Source organism: Microtus oregoni, unplaced genomic scaffold (assembly GCF_018167655.1).
Source record: "Microtus oregoni isolate MIOR12 unplaced genomic scaffold, Mior012 000040F_ref0000088, whole genome shotgun sequence".
Taxonomy (NCBI): domain Eukaryota; kingdom Metazoa; phylum Chordata; class Mammalia; order Rodentia; family Cricetidae; genus Microtus; species Microtus oregoni.
In genome coordinates, this window is record NW_024543207.1 from 5,761,392 (window position 1) to 5,785,855 (window position 24,464).

A 24,464-nucleotide genomic window follows, 5' to 3' on the forward strand; every position below is an offset into this window, starting at 1 on the left:
TGAGACCTCACCAACTGCGCAAAGTGCTGCTGGCATTAAGGACCTTCTTCCTTGGCAATGAGGTCTTTCTGGAGTCGTTCCTTCCATGAATGTTTTCTTCTTCTCCATGATGTGGAAACAAACAACATTGGAGGCGGTATCAATCAATTTCAGGTTATTCTTCTCCAGAGCACGTCGTTTGTTTTGCACCAACAAGGACTTGAAGAGAGTGATTTCTCACTTATTCGTTCCCACCACACAGCCTATGAACATGAAAAAGTAAATGGCCATCTCATTGTAATGGACAAAGCCACCCAATGGTTTGGTGCTCTTGTCAGACAGGTCATAGTCAATAGAAGAATTGCTCTTGAACAGCTTGCCATCCTTACTGAGGCAGCCTTGGCCAATCTTGTAAATCTTATTAATCTCTGTTCAATGATGGTAGCCTTTCTGCCCAGCTGGAGACAGAGGGAAGGAAGGCCACACAGGCATGGTGGCAGGCTTCAATACAGGCAATCTTGCAAAACCCTCAATGGGTCTTGCAGGGACTTTTCTTTATAAGTCAACAATTGGTGGCTTCTTTGTAGCAGTTGTCTTTTGTCACCCCATGACATCAATTACATTATCCTGTTTAAACACCTGATTCACAGGAACCTGCTGCTCCCTCCTTTCTGGGGTCCAGCCTAGCTTCTCAGCCACAGTGTCCCCATTTACCTGGATCTCCATCAAGTGTGCCTTCTTCTGGCAAAGAGGAAGAAGCAGATGCATCTGAGTGTGGGCACTTATCCAGATGTCTTGGCAGTACTTCTTCCTGCCGCTGAAGTTCTTTAGCTGTTTCTTACCCATGTCATCCTGCCATTTCTTACAGGACTTGGTGAAAGTCTCCTTTTTAGATTTGTGCCAGTTCTTGCAGAAACACATTTTACTCTCATCATTTATGCTCTCCGGAAATACTATATTAAAGGTCGGAAGGCTTCATGGGATTTCACCATATCCCACGATGTCTACAACTATTGTGAGTGGTGTTTCAACAATGGTTACAACCGCCACAACTTCCTTCTTTTTCGCTTTAGATTCTGGTCTATCAACTTCCTGCGTGTTGTGACTCATGCTAGTTTTGTAGCCTATAAAGGAGGTGAAGTAAAGAGACTTGGAAGGGTCACCCTTGGGAAAACGCTTCACTTTCCCACAATGCCAGCTCTTGTGCTTCTGAAGCAAGAAGTCCAAGGACACATGTCTGGGAGCAGAGAATTTCCTGTGAGATGTTTTGCCTTCACATACTGCCAATAGAGCGTGTTAACCTTATTTAAAATTAAATAAAGCTAAAACTTCTGATGTACATCATTGAAAATAATGTTTTATCCAATAAATTTTGATCTAATATATTTATGCTAATGATCAGAAGCTGGGTATTAAGTCCTTTGCTTGTTTTAGATTTTTATTGTTATGTAATGGATGCATTGCTACATTAATTTTTCCCAGCTTCTGTTAAGATTCTCCAGTAGCATTCAATGTTACTACTAAAATTAGCAGTCTCGTGATTTATATGCTCAATAATCATTTCATCGGGCTTATTTTCAATATCCCACGGGTATTTTCCTCTGAAACCTCACTTTTAACTGAGATGATCCCTGTAACATGTGTGATACAGTAATGGTACTACTTTCATGCGGCATGGACTAATTTGCAATCACAGCAGATCTTCAGCTTTCTTTCTCCAAAATGTCTGAGCCTGCCAGAGGGGATGTTCATTCCATTAGCGTTTCTAAGTGAAATAATTTCTTCATAGTTTTACTGATTCCTCTTTTACTGAGAATATCTCTGAACCTGAGTGTCAAATTTTCTTTCATTCTGTGTAATTAATTGTTTTCTGACATATTATATTTAGCCAGTGTGCACTATTTTTGACAATGTCTTTTTAACCTTATAATGATCAGCTGAATTCATCCAAAATTTTGAAACTAGTTTTTATTGTAGCATTATATGAGAATAGCAGAGAGAGTTATCATGATAAGGCTTAAAATTCTTGAATAGTATAAAAACAGTGGCATGGAAGATCATAAAAAGAACTCACTGAATTCTTTGGAGATCCTTTGTCTCAAAAATATTTGCTCAAGGCATTTGTTTGTTTGTTTGTTCTTTTACCTCACAGTTCTTATGGGTATATATTGTGGCTTCCAGATTATTATTGATTCATTTCTGTGTTAGCAAACACATGTGTCTATGTATCCATATTCATTTTTGGAGGGTTTTCTTTGTCTCTTTTTCTTGTTTGGTTGTTTTATCATATTCTGATTCATTTATTTTTGAGTTATTTAATTTTATTACTATTCCTTAAATGCCTCTTTTTCTTTTGTAACTAGAGGGAGAGAGGGTTTGAATTACTATAAGAAGGAAGGCAGGGAGGAACCGGAAAGAGTAGGGTAAGGGGAAACAGTAATTAGAATATACTGTATGAAATACCATTTTAAATGACTCAGACACAAACACACAGATATGTACAAAGTGAAAAAGTTGAAAGAAGTTTAGGAAAATTCAGGGTTTTTTTAAAATTTGGCTGCGTGGAATTTGACAATTTCCAAAAAAGAAATTTTTCTTTCAGTTTCTGCAATAGAAATTGTGTGTTATGTTTTTCTTAATCATACTATGTATTATACTAAATTTAGATTATTCTATTGCATATTAATGAATTCATAGATAAATCTGCATTAGTACAGCTTTTATTTAGAGAATGACACATATAAATTGCTAACAGCACATAGATACATTGTGATCATTAGTTTGTGAAAATAGACAAAATAAATCTAAATTAAATTGGGGCATAAAGGTTTTAGGCCACACCTGTGTGAATTAGTCCAGTGGGAATGCCCACTAGAAAAGAGTGCAGTGCTGTGCACTGCTCTGGGACCTCGACAATAAGGTGGGAGAGAAGTGAACACAGGCATCATCACAAATACCATGTGACCAGCTGCCTCAGCATCTGAGTCTGTAACTTCTCCATTACAGTGGGTTAGGACGTCCTTCTTAGTCAAAATAAATCCTTTCTTCCTTCAGTGTTTTGTCAGGGTATTTTATCACAACCACAGGAAAAGTATATGACTTATGGGCATGTGGTTTAGGAACATGAAGAATTTTCAGGACTGTGGCCACAAAAATCATGACAAACAGAAATGTAATACAGAGGAATGAGAACCTTTAAAAATACAAATCTTACTCCATGTTTTGAAATAAAACCTAAGTTAGTATTCTATATAAAATAATTTAACACTTGTGTTTATAGTCCTCATTTGCTACTTATTGCTGAAGTAATGTTTTGTTAATATTAAAATTATATTCAATCAAAATTACTTAAAATTAGAAAATATATAATATCTAACAGGAAGTTATATGCTCATTGATTTGCTAAGTTTCTTAGTAAAAACTTTATTAATTAATGACTGTTCCTTAAGTATACGTAGGCTAGATTAAAGGGCTTATCTAAAAATAGAAATTTAGTTACTCATGATTTTCTGTTATTCCACTTTCTATTGATTTGCCGCCTACAGTATTTCTGACCTACATCATAGCCAAATACAGACAACTGAATATAACAACTTCAGTCATGCTATGTAGAAAAACTGCAACATTAAAAGAGGGAAAGAGTTTGTAAAAGTTGACAAAAGATGTGTTAATATGATAGACTATTGATGCAAAACTAAATTGTGAATGTTTTCTGTCATTAATTAAATGTTTAATTTTTCTAATTTCAAACTGTGATATAAAACATTTGTCTCTATCTCTATGGTCAACAGCAAAATTGATCCTCTTCATTTTAAACACATAAGTAAAAATTTATAAGTATTTTGGTATAAGAACTGTTTAAATTTTTTGAACATTACTGACATGTAATCATAAAATATATAATTCTAAATTTTCTATATATGTAAACCCTCATTCAAGACATAACAATGTAACTCAGTTCCAACTTAGCACACCTAATTCCCTGGGTTCATATGTAAATATGTGCACAAACACACACACACACACACACACACACACACACACACACTTACACAGTCCAGTTGTTCAAAATGTAAATAAGCGTGTGTATGTGTCTTGGTACATGAGTCATGGCAATTGTTTGTGCATAACTTGAAGTAATTATTTTATAAAATAATGTAACTTAGTTTCATCCATTCAATTTATTTTATCAATTGTGACTTTATAAATAGTAAGACACTGACTGAATTGGGCCATTAATTAATTCGTTGACTAAGTATATCATATGAGCTCTTCAAGAGGAATGGTTTATAAATCATTTAATAAAACACCTAAAGTAGAAAAAAATATGTCTCATGAGGACATGAAGGCGTGAAAAAAGTTCACAGCAAGATACTGCTTTTCAGATGAAATCAACCTATTCCCTTTGATTTTCAATGTGCTCACTAACTAAAACTGACTTAAGAATTTTTTTTATGTGAAATAAATTTTTATTTAAATTAATTATTTTAAACTCCACTAAGTATCTATTTCAAAATAAACTGATATTATATAGCATGCCTACTTGGACAAGGTGGGCAAGGTGAAGCTCTGTCAGATGCTACAGTGACTGTCCTTCTCCACATAAACTCTAAGGAGTACACACACTCATACATAAGCTAGTTTTGAAAGTAGTTAGGAAATCAGGCATGGAAAACATAGTTTCTGAGTGTAGTATATCATAGAAAACATTTTCTTTGAAGAATGGAGAAAGACACAACTTGAGTCACAGATCCGCAGTTCCAAGCATTTGGAAGAACGGAAGGGAATTTGGTAAGACCTGAGCTCATCATTTCTCAGTTGCCATAATATATTCTCTGAAACATTCAACTTCAAAATAAAAGGTGATTTATAATATTACAGACAACAATTGCTTACTACTATCCCTTATGGCCTAGAGCATGGCAGCATATTATGATACTGCTTACTGGAGGGCTAGAATACAAGAAAGGAAAGGGTGAAGAACTGCAGGCTAAGTGCCCCCTGAAAAAGTATGCATCAACTGTTATTGAGTTAGCATAGGTTCGGCGGGTGAATACTTGAAGTAATAAGGGCGGCGGGGCTGCATTCCCAGCACCCCGGCCGCCTGCTCGGCTAGCTTATGCCCCGAAATAATTACACAGACACTGTATTCTTTTTTTTTTTTTTTTTTTTTTTTAAATTTATTTATTTATTAAGGATTTCTGCCTCGTCCCCACAACCGCTTCCCATTTCCCTCCCCCTCCCCCGATCAAGTCCCCCTCCCTCATCTGCTCGAAGAGCAATCAGGGTTCCCTGACCTGTGGGAAGCCCAAGGACTGCCCACCTCTATCCAGGTCTCCTAAGGTGAGCATCCAAACTGCCTAGGCTCCCCCAAAGTCAGTACGTGCAGTAGGATCAAAAACCCACTGCAATTGTTCTTGAATTCCCAGTATTCCTCATTGTCCGCTATGTTCAGCTAGTCCGGATTTATCCCATGCTTTTTCAGACCTAGGCCAGCTGGCCTTGGTGAGATCCCAATAGAACATCCCCATTGTCTTAGTGTGTGGGTGCACCCCTCGTGGTCCTGAGTTCCTTGCTCGTGCTCCGTCTCCTTCTGCTCCTGATTTGGACCTTGAGATTTCTGTCCGGTGCTCCCGTGTGGGTCTCTGTCTCTGTCTCCTTTCATCGCCTGATGAAGGTTAATATTCCTGAGGATGCCTATGTGTTTGTCTTTGGATTCACCTTCTTATTTAGCTTCTCTAGGAACATGAATTATAAGCTCAATGTCCTTTATTTATGGCTAGAAACCAAATATGAGTGAGTACATCCCATGTTCCTCTTTTTGGGTCTGGCTTACCTCACTCAGGATAGTGTTTTCTATTTCCATCCATTTGTATGCAAAATTCAAGAAGTCCTTGTTTTTTACTGCTGAGTAATACTCTAATATGTATATATTCCATACTTTCTTCATCCATTCTTCCGTTGAAGGGCATCTTGGTTGTTTCCAGGTTCTGGCTATTACAAACAATGCTGCCATGAACATAGTTGAGCATATACTTTTGTTGTATGATAGGGCCTCTCTTGGGTATATTCCCAAGAGTGGTATTGCTGGATCCAGGGGTAGGTTGATCCCGAATTTCCTGAGAAACCGAAACACTGCTTTCCAGAGTGGTTGCACAAGTTTGCATTCCCACCAGCAATGGGTGAGTGTACCCCTTTCTCCACAACCTCTCCAGCAAAGGCTATCATTGGTGTTTTTTATTTTCGCCATTCTGACAGGTGTAAGGTGGTATCTTAAAGTTGTCTTGATTTGCATTTCCCTGATCGCTAAGGAAGTTGAGCATGACCTTAAGTGTCTTTTGGCCATTTGAAGTTCTTCTGTTGAGAATTCTCTGTTCAGATCAGTGCCCCACTTTATAATTGGGTTGATTAGCCTTTTACGGTCTAGTTTCTTGAGTTCTTTATATATTTTGGAGATCAAACCTTTGTCAGTTGCTGGGTTGGTGAAGATCTTCTCCCAGTCAGTGGGTTGTCTTTTTGTCTTAGTGACAGCACTGCTTGGCCCTTTAGCTCTAGCACTTACAGGCTAATTCTCACATCCCGATCAACCCATCTCTAATAATCTGTGAGAACCGGTCTTACCGGGAAGATTCTAGCCTAGTCCATCCTGGGTCGGAGCTTCATCCCGGGAGCGGGGCATGGTGTCTCTCTCAGGAGTCTGCTCCTGAGAAGAGAGCTGTTGCGTCGAGACTGAGCTCACTTCCTCTTCCTCCCAGCGTCCTGTTCTGCCTACTCCTCCCACCTATCCTCTAACCAATAAAATGGGCCAAGGCAGTTCCTTTATTAGCCAATGACCTTCCTCCATCAAATACTCACTAAAATAGAATAAAATAAACATTTAATACTCATAAGCAAAAATATAACGGAATTCATTACTTTCTAGTTATGGGGTCCCACAGATGTGAGTCCTATTCCACCTTGGCTAAAGGGCAGAAAGTGTGAGCTTATTCTTGCTCTCTCAAACTTCTTGACAACAGGTGTGGCTACAAACAGGAAATTCTGATCTAGGGTGTGGTTAATTACTATTTTGAGTATAGAGGTGGATCTGCTCCACCTTGTCCAAAGGTCACAGAATATGGAAGTGCTTGACTAGGGACACTCTGTTTATTCCTGATATCATGCTAATGATGTCTGTTGCCCCCCCCTTTTGGAGTGAATAAAAACATATGAAGAATAAACATGGGTGAGTTCAGTATTCACTGAATTTTCCTCCCGATGCTGTTCTGTGTTTCTGTCTTTTATTTCTCTCAAATCTCTGTTCCTTTTGTTTAATAATTCTAATCAGCACGTTCCTACTCTAGAACATGCAAATCCCATAAAGGCTGGATCTTGACAAATGCATCACACACTTCAATGTGTGACTTGTGACATGTACAAGGATTTAAAAACAAAAGGGTATGAAACTGTGCTCTGATTTCCTGCCACAAGGCTTCAGCTCTAAAATAGCCTGGCTCAACTCTCATAATCATAAGGTAGAACCCAAGCATGTGTTTCAGGACAAGTGTTTGTGAGAAAGAAGAGAAAGGCCTTAGAATTGTTATTCAGCACCAGAGATGCAGAGGTGCTGTGGTGAAATTTAGCTCCAGGCAAAGCACAATGCCACTGTCAAGTGACTGACATACTGGAAATGTGTTCAATAGAAAAATGGTTCTGTTTCTTTTACTGTACTTCTAACAGTAGAAAAGGGAGGAGAGAGTGTAAGCTACTATAAGGCATTGTCATGGAGCTCAAAGCTAGGACTGCTATGGGGGGATTTGGAACCAGATAGTCACAAAAACCAAATTTTCTATACAAAGAGAAGACTTGACAGGACTTCTAGATTTGCTAGCGTATCAGGTATGTGGGTCAGACATGAGATTTTTGCATGTATCACTGCCAGCATTAGAACATATTTGAAGCATACTACACTCTAAGACTGGGGAACATTCTTGGATCGAGGAAACCCAATTAAACATGGCCTTTTTTGGCCATGTAAAACTCTCCACCAACAGTTCCTCAATTGATCACAAACTTCACAAGCTTTTATCCCTAGGCAATTTCTTTATGTGAATTTGGGAGTATGTATACCCAACATTTCTCTCTCTCTCTCTCTCTCTCTCTCTCTCTCTCTCTCTCTCTCCTTTACACTCGGAAATTTGTGAATACCTGGCTGGATTTCTGTTTTATCCTGAATCATCTCCTTAATACTGTACAAGTTCTTGTAATCTTGTGACCCATGTTTGACTCAACTATACCCTGGTAGTTGTAAGATTGACTCTAGCAATACTGCTTCACTACACATAGAAAAACATTTAATTATTCACTTGCTGAGGCTGGAGAAAGGAAATAAGCCAAGTCTTGAAGTCCTGGAGCTTGTCAGCAGATTTATAAAACCTAACACCTGTGAAAATTTCAATAATTCTCATAATCATCCCCGCTAGGATAAGAAATTTGCAGAACAGAGTGATTTGACATATGGTAACATGTAATCCCAAGGAGTCATACACATTCTGGAAACTGTTCTCACCTGTGACTGGTTTCAATGGCCTACATCAGAATAATATAGTCCATCCTATTGTGGACATTTTTCTACTCCAGGAATGAATTGACATTGGCAGTGTGGAGAATTACATTATGACATACCTGTTTGATGTTACTAGTCAGAGGTCTATTCTGCCCGATTAGGTTGGGACAGTGTCAATAACAAGCTAAATAAGTCTGGTAACTGTCCAAAGACAGGCAGATGCCATGATGCTTAATCATATGACACTGGCAGTTATGGAAGTGTACTTGCTGTCTCTGCCCCATGTTGAGGATTCAGGGTAGAATAGGTAGGGGGAAGTTTGATCAGTAAATCAATTACAAATTGATTGTAATTTGATTACAGAAATTACAGTTAGATGAATATGGCATTGTACAGCATGGATGCTTCCGATAACACTTTATTTATATATTATTCTATACACAAGAAAAACATCTATACTACAATTCTTTTAGCCATAAACATAAGAGTGTAGAGAGAAATTGTGACTAAGAATATGGATATGATCCGTTTTGTTTATATATGATAATTGGATTCTGTGATGTCTATGGAAAAAAGGGTCATTTAAATGTAAAAGTTATTTTGTGATAATTTTGTACAAGAACATAAAAAATTAGTTAGAAAGAAGTAAGTATTCCTGGTGTGATATTGCACAATGGAGTAACCATAGATAACTATAATGTTCTGAATATTTCATAATGCTGCAAAAAATATTAAAATTTTCATCATAAATAAATGTTAATGTTTAACCAGATTAAGAGTTTGTAGACTATCTACAATATATCAAAACCTAACATGTTAATTCATTAATATGTATAACTGTTTCAACTCACCAACTAAATATTAAATTTTGAAAAGATATCAAGTGATGTCTAATAATTTTGATAGCTGGAAAAACTTTTTGGAATTTGTTATAGATTGAATTGTTTTTTCACAAAGTGTGTCTCCTTATGTCTTAAATTCCAACTTGCTAATAATCAGAATTGGAGATTTAGGAAGGCGTTAAGGATTGTATAATTTATTGAGTATAAAGTTCATAGGTTAAGATTCCTGTCCACACAAGAAAAAAAGGCCCTAAGATGTGTAGTCTTTCTCTCTCATCCTCTCTTCCTCCCACACTCCTTCATGATGTCTATCTCTTCTCACTTTCTCCCCTATATGAGTACAGAAAAGTGACCAACACATATACAAAGAACCACAAGACAAATTTAATCTGCTGATGCTTTGATTATGTGTTTTCCATCTTCCTTATTTGTGAAAAATTAATGTCCTTTGTTTCTTCTCCTTAGAATATTTAGTTACAGCAACTTCAGATAACCAAGTATAAAGGCATAAATTTTTGAAAGTAAAAATATACTTGAATAGAACCCTATAATTTCTATGACCTCACAAAGGCTTTGCCAGGGGTTTTTGTATAGAAATAACTTTGGTAGTATTAATTATATAAGAAAAGAAAAACCTCAGTTGCAACAGAGTGCACAGGCTAATAGAATAGAGGAATTTTCTTTCCTGACTTTAAATTTTGAAAAGAAATTGTTAATTATTGCTGGTGCAGAAAAGTATAAAACTCTTCAGAAAACATTACTTGTTCTGAAACCTACCAGATTTATTTTGTAAGACCCTATCCTAGAGCAATACTGACGAATATCTTGCATATCATCATAGAACATTCATCTGGTGATGGATGGAGATAGAGACAGAGACCCACACTGGAGCACTGGACTGAGCTCCCAAGGTCCCAATGAGGAGCAGAAGGAGGGAGAACATGAGCAAAGAAGTCGGGACCACGAGGGGTGCACCCACCCACTGAGACAGAGGAGCTGATCTACTGGGAGCTCACCAAGGCCAGCTGGACTGTGACCGAAAAAGTATGGGATAAAACCGGACTCTCTGAACATGGCGAACAATGAGGGCTGATGAGAAGCCAAGGACAATGGCACGGGGTTTTGATCCTACTTAATGTGCTGGCTTTGTGGGAGCCTAGCCAGTTTGGATGTTCACCTTCCTAGATATGGACGGAGGGGGGAGGACCTAGGACTTTCGACAGGGCAGAAAACCCTGACTGCTCTTTGAACTGGAGAGGGAGGGGGAGAGGAGTGAGGGGAGGGGGAGAAGAGTGGGAGGAGGGGCAGAAGGGTGGAAGGAGGGGGAGGGAAATGGGAGGCTGGGAGGAGGTGGAAACTATTTTTTCTCTCCTTTTCTCAATAAAAAAAAATCATTCTAAAAGAAATTATTCTAGGGTATGACTTTTTCCTATAACAGAAAATAAAGTGTATTAGGATTCTCGAACTGTAAACATAATTGAATTGAAATAAAATGTGAGTGAGAAATAAGGATATACTATTTCACTTTGCTTTATAGGTCATAATGTATGACAGTGAGGCCAAAGCAAGAGGCAATCTGAAGCCTGTTATTTCATGGAAATTGCCTCGGAGAACATAATGTCCTTTAAGAAGAATAATAGTGTGATTTGTTATAATTCTGCATTGTATTGAAGTAACTTAAAAGAATAGCTTAAATCCCTTTTCAAAAACATTTTAATTATTAATAAGTTTCTATATTTCCTTGAAATACTCAAGAAACATTTGAATTATTTAGAATTCTAAATGTCTTAATAAAATTCTTAGGATATTTTGTGTACTATGAGATATCACAGAGCTTCCTAAACTCTATGAAACTAAATGTCTTAATAAAATTCTTAGGATATTTTGTGTACTATGAGATATCACAGAGCTTCCTAAACTCTATGAAATAGAATTCTATGTTGAAAAATAAAATCGAGAAGATCTTCTGTATTTAATTTTCCTAATGAAACTATTTCCGATTTCCTTATTAAAATATATTTAATAGAAACTGTGTATGGTACAGTATTCTTCTATCCTCAGCTGTGAGTTGATTCAGATATGTACGTTCAACCAGAGGATCTTATTTTAGAAAAATCCTGTCTTATAAGAAAATTCAAGAAAAATTGACGGTGATGTGGAATATCACAATATTTTCAATAGATAAGAAAATTCCTTGCTTAAATTCTTCAGGAAAGAAGAGAAACTTATGACAGCCAAGACTGAGAGATTAATAAAACCTGAAAGTCAAATGACTGTAAAAGTTCTGTTTTTTCCATCTGCATTCTAGACTAATTTGAAAAAAGGAGACCAATGAAGATAGAGTACAGGTGAGGAGAAACGATGCAAGGCAATGATAGAGCTGAGTGAAATTGTAGCAATTGCTCTATCTCCATGAAAATCACAGAGATACAGATTATTTTGTATGTTAATGAAAAATAAAAATAAAAATGTTAGGTGGAGCTAAAGATTTGGGGAAAATAATCTATCTTCCCCCAAAGATGCATCAACTTTAACCAACTATGCATGAAAATGTCTTCAATCATTGAAGGCAATCAAGAGAGAGACTAAAGTTACATGAAATAAGATAATACTTACAAGACACTTATAGGTAGAAATGACCCCTTTTCCAGTTTTTTTTATCTCTTCCCTTAAACACACCAACCAAAGTCCAAACACCCTCTTGGAAAAATGAGGATGAAGTCATATTTGTTTTATTTGTAGCCTACTAGATCTACAAAAGGAAACACACATGATACCTTTCATACTTGATGGTCCCTGATCCAGGGCTGTGAGACTCCAGCCTTGTGAGAGAGACTCGAGGGTGGTGCTGTATCATCTCTGTCTGACAGTAACTTTCAGCTTAGAATAATCCAGAGAAACAGCCAACCCTGTGGGACTAGTTTGGGATTTCAGATGTGTAGTCCATTTTATCAGCTAATCTGCCCAACATGAAACAGCATACCAGGATAGTTCTGCTTAGATGATAGAATTTACCATAGAATTTTAAAGCATCAATGCAGTCTTTGAAATGAAAACCAAACCAAAATCTTAGCTTTAAGACTAAACTGTAAAGGCCCCCAGAAGTGAATCTGTGCTACCTTGACTAGAGGTCAGAGATAATTCAGACCTATTCTTGTTCCTTCAAGATTATAAAACAGGATGTTTGACTATGGTGTGGCTACAGGATGTCTTGCATAGACAAAAAGATGTTTTCATCTAGGTGTGGTTGCTTGTTGTTTTGAGATATAATTACACTGTTCTTTGTATTGTAGTAAAGAAGTCCTTTGCTTTCTCCTCCTTTTGGATTGGGGTATATATACAAGAACTTTGAATAATAAACTTAGGGCAGATCACAGTGTTCACTGGATGCCTTCCTGATTCTATTGTCTATTTCTCAACTCTTACTCCTCTCTCCAAGTACGGTTGCAAATGAAACTCAATGACTTTCAGAACATTTGGTGCAGTGTGTGGAACAGAGAAGTTCCAACTCAGATGGTGTTATGGCTTCCAGTGCTCACCCAGAGGAATAAGAGAGACAATGGTGAATATATGTTCATGGCACCCTGATATCATCATTCTGCCATCTGAGAAAGAAATGAGAATCCAGTGATGGTAATTCCCAGTTTCTTTTTTAATATTTATTTTTTATTATGTATACAATATTCTGCCTGTGTGTATGCCTGCAGGCCAGAAGAGGGCACCAGACCCCATTACAGATGGTTGTGAGCCACCATGTGGTTGCTCGGAATTGAACTCAGGACCTTTGGAAGAGGAGGCAAGGCTCTTAACCTCTGAGCCATCTCTCCAGCCCCATTCCCAGTTTCTTGTAGACCTGCTACACAGACTGCCCAGACCTCTGTGAGTTTTATTACCCTAGATCTGGTTGAGGAATGCTGACTGGGTGTTGTCCCATATATGCAATATATCTTGGGACACAGAATTAACTTTGCCAGTGTTTAATTTATTTAAATCGTTATATTGGAATATCATCAGTAACTTTCATGTCTGTTCTATAGAGATCAACCATACTGACTTTTCTCTTTTCCAGGGCTTATAGAGATATTCTTCCTACAAAATATGATTACAAAGATTTAAAAATATATATTCATGCATATAAGAAACAGGAGAGAGAAATCTGTGATGGATAAATTTCACGAAGAAATTAAAAGTAAGCGGCCAGTGTGCCCCATAGATAGTCCCATCTCTTTCCCTCAATACCTCCATTCATTTCAGCTTGTTTCTTAGTCAGCACTGACATTTTCAAATTGTTTCAAAGATAATTTAATATCTAAAAAATTAGTTTTTCCCCCTCCAAATTATAGCAAACCTCTTAACCTCTTTTTCACATGGATGCACTGACATAACTAAGAGGTTTTGATCCCACAGATTCTTGCAATTCCAATGAATGAAGATGGGCAGGGAGTGATGAAAATTCAAACAGCTCACACTGAGTAGGTTGTTTATGTCCATAGCACCATTTAAAACAGAATAAAACAGACTTGTTTCTTATGTTTATATCCATTATAATTATAAGAAATAACAGGTTTTTTATCATTAAATTTATGATTAGTTTCCTGGAAGTCATTTAATATCTTACATTTAGAAATAGCAGTTAATTTACTCCATGGGTTTTTCTGTTCTCTATAACCTTCAAAATTAAAAAAAAAAAGTCAGATTGTCTATGTTTACTGTTACATAGCTACTGGATGAAACAGAGTATGTCTAAATAAATGTGAATTTCTGATAACTGATAAGCAATTTTTTAGCAAAACTTACTGAGTTCAAAGACTGTGTGTGTATCTCTAATGTAGTAATGTTACGTTATTTCTGGGACATAGATTTTTTTCCAAAACATTATTTCATGATTATTTAAATTAAGTGCATGAATTAGCTTTCTGGACATGAGTTACTTACAGTCTGCCTGGTAGCCAGAGATGTAGCCGCGTGCACAGTAGCGGTACAACTCCTGTAGAATGACCAATAACTTTCTGATTATATTCTAATGCCCACTTTACAAGAAGTCTCTTACTGCTGTTGTAAGCCAGGCCAAAGACTAATTTCTGGGGAAATCATGGGCTCTAGGTAAAATATTAAAACCATTCGGTACTTAAAATGAAATATTTTCAAACATTCTTTGAAGTATCTATATTTATACCCATAGGCAAATGCCTCTTTTAGCCTTAATCAGAGGAAACTTCCTCGGCAATGAAAGGAGGTAAATGTAGAATCTTATTGCTGCTCAAGCTCTTGAGACTAAATGACATTTGAGTGCTCAGTCCTGTATAAGCAAACATCTCTAAGAATCAGGAAACTTTGAAAAGTGGCCAGAAAAAATGTAGAGAACAGAGAAAAGGAGAGACACTATTTTCTGGGCATGGTAAACACATTGCAGTAATGAACTTGCAGCAAATGTATTTATTTGCAATGGGCCTGCAAAAGATTGTCAGTACTGGTTCAAAGAGCTTTAATTCGCCCTTCTGAACTATTGGCTTTTCTCAAGTGGCTGAAGGATCATTGTATTCAGTTTTATATGCAATGATGATCCCACAGGCCCAAATGTGCTGTTCTCTATGTTCATGAAGATGTGACAGATTAAAATCAGAGTCACAAAAGAAAAACAAAGATATCATTAAGAAAAATGGATATGTAGGGGATGCTTAACAAGGTGGTAGGGAGAAAACATGGTAGATATGACAGTAATAAGAATATATTATTAATCTAAATGCTCCTTGACCGGAGAATGGATGAGAAAAAGTGATACATTTACACAATGGAGTATTACACAGCAGAAAAGAATAACGACTTCTTAAAATTTGCAAGCTGATGGATGGAGCTAGAAAACATCATTTTGAGTGAGGTAACACAGATACAGAAAGACAATTATCAAATGTACTCACTCATAAGTGGTTTTTAAGCATAAAGCAAAGAACATAAGCCCACAAATCACAATCCCAGAGATCCTAGACAATGAGTAGGACCCTAAGAAAGACATACATAGGTCTAATCTACATGGGAAGTAGAAAAAGACAAGATCTCCTGAATAAATTGGAAGCAGGTGGACAAGACTGCAATAACAATAACAGGCAAAAACATCTGTTAATGTATTTGTTGTAATCAAGAAGGTTTTTAAATCAGGGATATTCTGACTTTATTCCAGAGAAGGAGAGAAATTAACTGTCACACACATTTCAAAGGATTTGTATATTTTAGACACCCCAGTCATGTCATTTCACCCATGTTATTCCCATGATGACTTTTGTATGCTGAGATTCTGATCCAACACGGAATAGGACTTTTAAATCTTATCACTTCTACAAGACATCCCTATAGTTTGAACGAAAGCATCGTAATTAAAGCAGGCATGTTTAATAAAAGTTCATAAGTAACAGACTCTCCAAGCATCTGAAAAGACACATGTGAATGTCTCCTTTAGATTTCTTTGCTTCAGATCTCCTTGTCTCAAGCTTCTTTTCTTTTCCACCTGTATTATGATGGTGACAGCTGGTCCTTGTTGATCTTGGTTTGGCATATGCTCTGGACTCACTCCTGGTACATGGTCACACATCCCTGGTTTTCAGGAGGCTTAATTTCTGCTCTCTGGCTTCAGCCCATGCATTTATTCAGATCTGCTACAGGTTCCCAGCAGGGCTTCATTCTCCATCATTTCAAATCAGCTTACATCTATTCAGACAAGCCATTCCAGTCAATTACCCAGTTATAGACATGGAATCTCCCCCTTGCTGGCCTCAAGGATTATAGCACATGCAAATCCTCTTCTGTTCACCATCCATAATCAGAATTCGATCTTCACAACAGGCCTGGATCTTTGCCCTGACAACCATCTGTATGACGGAGACCTTAACATCCTCTCTAGTGCCTGGTGTTTCTGCTGCAGATAGTTAATACATTACGATGTCTCAGATCAACAGACTGGAACATCTGAAGTAATTCTACTATACCCACTGCTATAAATTGAAATTAGTAGACTATCAACATGGACCCAAAGAAATTCTGTAACACTACTATACAGGAGGAATTGATAACCAATCTACTCACATATATCAAATGGAAGATTGAAACTGGTTCATTCCATATTTTGCACAAATTTATTTCCAAAGTAATCTATCTTGTACTACAGTATAGATTTGAGCTAAAAATGTTATCTTTCAGCAAGACTTACTTTTAATATTTTCTTTTCATTCTTATAGAATTTTCCTCTTCTTATAGTTTAAGCTCTGGTAAAATTTAATTAGAACATTATAACTAAAATTATATTAAAAATGAGCACACATATAATCAATGAACACAATAAATCAACTAGTTTCGAAATAAAACAAGGTTTCTAATCTGTACGTTTTGGGACCCCTAAACAATGATGAGGTCATTCTTACATTTCATTTTTATCATTTCCATTTTCCTTATATTCTATACTTAAACTTACCGATGGTGTCTAAAATAAATTTAGAATACTTTCATAACTTTTCTTACTCTGTTTTTTTTTTCTATCTTTATGTTGTGTAGACAATGTAATGTGTCTCAGTTTTGACCAACAACTTTATTAACTGGATAAGTTTATATTGAACATTGCCATTGTATCCTTTAATTGTTTTTTATTGTTTTCAGGTTTTCCAAATAACAGTATCCAATACATTGTAAAGCTTATCATATAGAATTGCCAGAAAGAAACATTTTCTAAAATATTAAGAATGACCTCATCTTTGTATGGAGGTCCTGAATCACATAAGGCAGATATTGCTGAAATCTGAGTGATGTGTAATTTCATTCTGCTCCCTTTGCTATGAAATATAGAGCCATTGGTGTCATGAAATCGAAGAAGGATAAAAATGAAGGCCTTTACTGATAGAAGCATGTGCAGTTTATATTAGATTAAGAGGGATGGAAACAGATCTGTAGCTTTTGAAGTACATGAAAAACTACAGTAGCACTGAAGATACTGGCAGGTCAGCGGTGTAAATGGAAATAACTACTTTAGGGATAGACTGTTCAGGACTCATACTGAGAACCTGTGTGTCGCATATTTCCAGAAAATCAATTTATTTTCAGTAACTTGGGAGTGCTATGGTTTATGAAATACAGTTATAGTTCAACTGTCAGCACAAAGCAAAATTTCAAAGTGGGTTCACCAGTGGTATTTTGCGCTTTTAGGAGAAAAAAAAATACTATATATTTTTCTTCACTGTGAGCCTCAGTTTTCTAAGTGCAGTCCAAAATATATTTAATTGTATATATTCATTTTGATGCCAACTGAAATAAATATATTGAACATGTATCCGAACTTTTATCATATACATATGAGTCACAAATGAATTTATAATTCTGAATAAACATTGAAAATCTATAAGAGAAACTTATTTGTCATTGAGTAACAAATAGAAGTAAGATCCTGACTACTGGATACATCAACATGCAGATAATTTCAGACTGTAAAACTGTGTTTCCATTATAGAAAATAAATTATGGTCAAATTACTGACAACCAGATTAATTTCCTTTAATAGCTTGAGGTGCACAGTGGCTATTGGACAGAACAATTGTGACACTAAAAAATTATCAGAATAACATACACACATATATTATTTATATTAATAATTAAATAATTTTTAGTGTCATAAATTAAAACAATGAAATACAGTGATTAATGAAATACAGTGATTAATTAAACTCTTAAATTGGAATATATTTATAGTCTACAGAATGTTATAAATTTTGGATTGTATTTAAGGAAAATTCTCATTGAAATTTAGATTTGCTGATGTGTTTACCAAGTATATGAATTGTATGAATTGTATAGTGTCAGAGTAGTGTTTAGTGTAACATTATCAGATGGACATTTATTGGCACTTTAAAAGCAAAAGGTTTAAGGATTCTCTTCCTACTACTACATGACACATTGAAATATCTAAATACCTCAACCTATGGAGAAGTCAAAATACAAATTAAATATAGGAATGGTTCTATTGAAATGGAACTTCTGTTGTTTATAGATTCAGGTCTCTTGTTTTGAATCCTTTCCCTCTTAATAGTAAGAATAAGACATTATATTCTCCACATATTTAGCATTTATTTTTGTCTTTTCAATTTAAAATAAAATACAACTATGTTTAAGCCAAACATCTCTTCATTTGTAAATGTTTCTCAGATTTTTAGCAGATGAATATTTCATACCATTTTAGAGATGACTAGATTGCACATGGATTTTGAAATGCATAGAACTGAACAGCATATAGATCAATGAGTTTAAAGAAAGAAGTGAACGTTATAAGGCACACCTTAATTGAATACAATGTTTTTTTCTCTCTTTTATTTCTTTGTATATGAGAATGTGTGTGTGTATGTGTAAATGGTGTCTGTGTGTGTGTGTGTGTGTGTGTGAGATAGTATCTTTCAATCTAGACTAGTTGGCCTTAAACTCAGAGAGGTCCACTTGCCTCTACCTACCTAGTGCTGGGACTAAATTTGTGCACCACTCCACATTAGAAAGGTTTAACTTTCTAGAAAAAATTCCACCTATTCTTCATTTCCAAGTCACACAGGCTACCCATGCTGTACTTTTGTAGTTATTGTTGCCACAGTGTGTTTCTGAATTTTGCTGATTTTCATATAAATCTAATGATATAAAAATCACTCATTTTTCTGTTCTCTTTAAACATTAATATTTTTTAAAAAATATTAAGGATGTAGCATTATGCTCTAAATTTTTAAAGTATTCATGACATAGTATTATTTACTATCAATAAAAATAAAATGATCTTGTCAAATTTATTGTCTCTCTTTGGAGTTCTAATTGCTAATTTTTAAAAGTTAATGACTATTAATTAATGAATAATTTTAGATATTGACAGGCGCATTATTTTTTGTAATTTAAACAGAAAAGGAAAATGTCAATTAGAAGGAAGACTTGAGGAAACAATGATGAGTACAGAGGAAAAAAAAGAAAAATATTCAACAAATAATAGAGACTGAAATAGATTTAGGAGACATAAAAGAGTGCATAGCTCTTATGGTGTAGTAAATGCTTAGTAAATTCAACTGAGACAGCAATCTACAACCTTGGATTGTAGTCTGGTTATCCTTTGCTTTACATTTCTTAGGTTCGCACTTTATGGGTTGATGATGCTCACATTCAGATTAGGTCTCCATTGTTTCAATAAAACTCTGAAGATAAAACATCAGCAGAACATCTACATGTCAAGTCATTAATGCCTTAACCACTTTTTTTTTTTTTTCGTTTTTCGAGACAGGGTTTCACTCCTGGAACTAGCTCTTGTAGACCAGGCTGGCCTCGAACTCACAGAGATCCGCCTGCCTCTGCCTCCCAAGTGCTGGGATTAAAGGCGTGCGCCACCACCGCCCGGCTTTTCTTAACCACTTCTTAATCCAGTCAGTTTTATAATTAAGATAAACCATGCCAAAATGTCTCCAGTTCAGGAATGAGGGTTTTGGACGAATATACGGAAAGCAGAAGAAAATAAAGTCCCTTAATTTTGAACATTTATTCCTCTGGAGAGGAAATTAAAGTGGCAACTGTGTATCAGGTCACTTTAGTTAAATGTGCCTTAAATTTTCTTCTCTATTTGCAATTTATATTAGGCTCAAGAAAGAACTATGTAAAATGGTATAGAAATCTAGCAATAGATTTAGCATTTCAAGTGGTGAAAAATTATCACAGCACCTGAAATTAAAGAGGCAATGTTAATCACAGTTTGCTTATGCTTCTTCCCTTCCATATCTGCAAATTCACAGGGCCAGCACTTCTGACTAATCTTAATACCTACAGATCACTTTTGGGAATATTATTTTAAAGTGTTTCATTTGTTTACGCTGCATTTGCTTAACTCTGTGAAGCTGTGTTACTGTGCCTGTCTAAAACACCTGATGGTCAGTAAAGAGCTGAACAGTCAATAGCGAGATAGGAGCAAAGATAGGCAGGGTTAGCAAACAGGGAGTATATATCGATGGAGTAATCTAAGAAAAAAGAAAGAAGAGCAACAACAGAACAAGGAGAGGAGGACGTCAGGGGCCAGCTACCCAGTTACACAGCAAACCATGGAGAAAGAAGTAAAGAAAGAGGTAGACGGGTTTATATGAGATAAGAAAAGTCAGATATGAATCTCCCATGTTCTTCTGTAGGCAGAATTAACATAGTAAAATACAAAAACAATCTACAGATTCAATATAATCCCCAGCAAAATCCCAGAAAAAATTCTTCACAGATCTCAAAAGAATGGTACTCAACTTCATATGGAAAGCAAAAAACCCACGATAGCCAAAACAATTCTGTATGATAAAAGAACTTCTCGGGGCATCACAACCCCTTACTTCAAACTCTACTACAGAGCTACAGTTCTAAAAGCAGCCTGGCATTGACATAAAAACAGACAAGAGGACCAATGGAACGGAATGGAAGACCCGGATATTAATTCACATACTTTCAAATAGCTGATTTTTACAAAGAAGTAAAAAATATAAAATGGAAAAAATAAAGCATATTTAACAAATGTTGCTGGCATAACTGGATATCAATGTGTAGAAGAAAGAAAATAGATCCATATCTATCTCCATGCACAAAACTCAGGTCCAAATGGATCAAAGACCTGAACATAATGCCAGCCACACTGAACTTCATAGAAGAGAAAGTGGGAAGTACATTTGAATGCATTAGCACAGGAGACCACTTCCTAAATTTAAAACAAGTAGCACAGAAACTGAGAAACAATTAATAAGTGGGACCTCCTAAAACTGAAAAGCTTCTGTAAAGCTAAGGACACAGTCAGCAAGACAAAATGACAGCCTACAGAACGAGAAAAGATATTCACAAACCCCACATCAGACAGAAGTCTGATCTCCAAAATATACAAAGAACTCAAGATATTGGTCATCAAAAAGAACAAATAATCCAATAAAAAACGGAGTATAGACCTAAACAGAGAACTGTCACCATAGGAATCTAAATGGCTGAAAAACACTTAAGAAAACGTTCAACATCCTTAGTCATCAGAGAAATGCAATTCAAAACAACTCTGAGATTCCACCTTACACCTGTAAGAATGGCCAAGATCAAAAACACTGATGACAACTTATGGTAGACAGGTTGTAGGGGTAAAGAGAACACTTCTGCAAGCTGGTTCAGACCCTTTGTATATCAGTGTGGTGATTTCTTAGAAAATTAAGAAACAGCCTTCCTCAAGACCCAGCAATACCACTTTTGGGTATATATCCAAAGGAAGTTCAACCATGCCACAATGGCATGTGCTCAACTATGTTCATAGCAGCATTGTTTGACATATCTAGAAACTGGAAACAACTTAAATGCCCTTCAACTGAAGAATGGATAGGGAAAATGTGGTACATTTACACTATGGAGTACTTCAAAGCAAAAAACGAAAGAGGAAAGAAGAAAGAAAGAGAGAGAGAGAGAGAGAAAGAAAGAAAGAATGAAAGAAAGAAAGACAGACAGACATAGTGAAATTTGCAGGCAAATGGATGGAGCTAGAAAACATTTTTAGTGAGGTAACCCAGACCCAGAAAGACAATTATCATATGTACTCAATCGTAAATGGTTTTTAAACACAACGCAAAGAAAACCAGCCTACAAATCACAATCCCAGAGAACCGAGACAACAATAAAGACCCTAAGAGAGACATGCACGAATCTAATCCACGTGGGAAGTAGAAAAAGACAAGATATCCTGAGTAAACTGGGAGCACGTGTACCTTGGGATAGGGTTTAAAGGGAGTGGAGAAGTTGGGAGGGGAGCAGAGAAAAATGTAGAGTTCAATAAAATTCAATTAAAAAAAAACTCTAAAAAAAGGTAATAAAAGCTAGCAAAAAGCAAGCCAGGCTAAGACTGGGCATCCATAACTAAGAATAAGCCTCTGCGTGATTTATTTGGGATTTTGGTGGTCAGCTCCTCAAAAGACCAAAAGAACAAAAACAGCACACAACAGATCACCTTTGGGTACAACTCCATACCTACATAATTTTGTATATTTTAAATATGTTTTTGCATATGTGTGTGTGCAAGTTTGTGTGTGTGTGTTCATATGTTCTTGCACATGTGTGTAGATGCATTCATGATTCAGAAAACAACATGAAGAGCAAAGTTCTCTCCTTTCCACTATGTGTGCTTCAGCAACCCAACACAGGTTTTCAGGCCTTGGTCTCCGAGTCCTTTTCCTGCCCAAGAACCTTGTTTTGATCATAGATCCAGAAATTTCTGAAAGTGTTCAACTTCTTGCTTCTCTGAGAAAGTGTAACTGTTGATTATGCCTGATTTTCTGTAACTTCCTGTTTTATTACACTTACAATAAAAATACTACTATGATTGTTTCTGAGTATTCAATTTTAATATTTTCCTCATAATAGTGTGAATTCTAATGTGTATGGGAATCTTTTTATTGCTTAGCATCCACTGAACTTTTCTGTTTGAAGTCTGTTTAAAGATAGTTCATGAAGATAGAAATAGTACCGATTATGAATTTAGATGATGAAACTAACTTTAAGACAAACTGATTTTATAGGATTAAAGCATTAGGTAGAAAAATAAACACAAATCCTGCATCTTAGGCTAGCTAGCATCTCTTTATTTACTACTCTTAGAGAAATTACTCTTCAAAACAGTAGCCTAATATAAATTACATCGTAGAAAGTGTAGAACAGTGTGTTCCATTTTCTTTCTGTTTTTATGTAGCTTATTATAATTTTATGATTTAAAATCTACTACCATTTAATATCATGGAAGTGCATATTATCTGATTCTTAGAAAACATATATAAGGTGAAAGAGAATGACTGTGGCTAAAGCTACATTCTGTGTTTTGGAAATGGAAGTGTACAGCACTCAGTGGTCCATGTCACTACTCAAATTCTGACTGTCAGAAATGGAGGAGTACATACTCCTGCAAGTGGAGGATGTCCATTAATCATGCTCCCCTAGTTTATTTGTCAAGGAACATTTCATGGCCCATATCTTTTCATGTTTCATGGGTCTGGCTTTTTTGAAACTGTTTCTGTTCACTGCCTATATTTAAAATGGATACCAGGGAGAGTTTCATTTCTAGGACCTTACCAGTGTTGACCAGATGAAGTTTATTGATGACTCCTGCGTCTTCTTTTTGTTTAGTCATCCTTATCAGATGACTTTCATTTTCTTGTTGCCCAGGTGATCAATCAACACTCAAGACCATGACTGCATTCTGGGAAGGCAGAAGGAAAAGGGCAATTGAATAATGAACATAGCTCTTTCTAATACCTTACAATTATTTTCTGAGAGAATGTATTACATCTATTATGTTCAGGATTCTGTCACATGGACATAATTATGTACATGGAAATCTGAACAAATTAAGTTTTATGCACATCCTAAACAATATCAAGTCTCTTGTCAGAAAGACTTTAATTATAATAATTACTTCTCAAAATACTGACTTGAGGCAACACTCTTCTTTCTAATGTTTATAATTTATATATATATATATATATATATATATATATATATATATAGAGAGAGAGAGAGAGAGAGAGAGGAGAAAAAAGAGATAAAACTTAAAATTAATTTAATATTTGTTTGCCATTTGACCACTTTTTGTAATATTTATGAGCTAATAACATGCAGTGTTTCTGGCAACAGTGTCCAACATTAATAAGTCTGCGTTTGTGCAGTCAAGAGGTTTGTTCAAATCCAGAACCCAGAAATTTAACCAATCTAAAACAATTAAAATATATAGCTTTCATGAATTTCAATCTCACAAATTACATTTATTTAAGCAAAATACTCGAAAACAAAGTCGGAGAATAGTTGGAGTAAATATAAACCCTTTTTCAGCAAAACAGAGTAGGGTACTCTGAATTGTGAAAGAAAACTTTTAGTACAGAATCAGATTTCAGAACATAGCTATCGTGAACAAAACTAAGCATGCAAGGGTGCTTAATGTGAACACTAATGCAATAGCAAAGAGGCTAGATCACAGCTGAAGCTCATTCTGAAGCAAAAGACTAGAGAGAATATGAAAACTGGGACATGTGTATATACCCACATGAAAACACATATGAGCACCTCCA

The 24,464-nt window shown here is 35.9% G+C and overlaps 1 pseudogene; it reads right to left on the reverse strand.

Annotated features, from left to right (window-relative positions):
* Positions 1-35: 35 nt before the first annotated feature.
* Positions 36-23,530, reverse strand: LOC121433611 (annotated as a pseudogene).
* Positions 23,531-24,464: the final 934 nt, after the last annotated feature.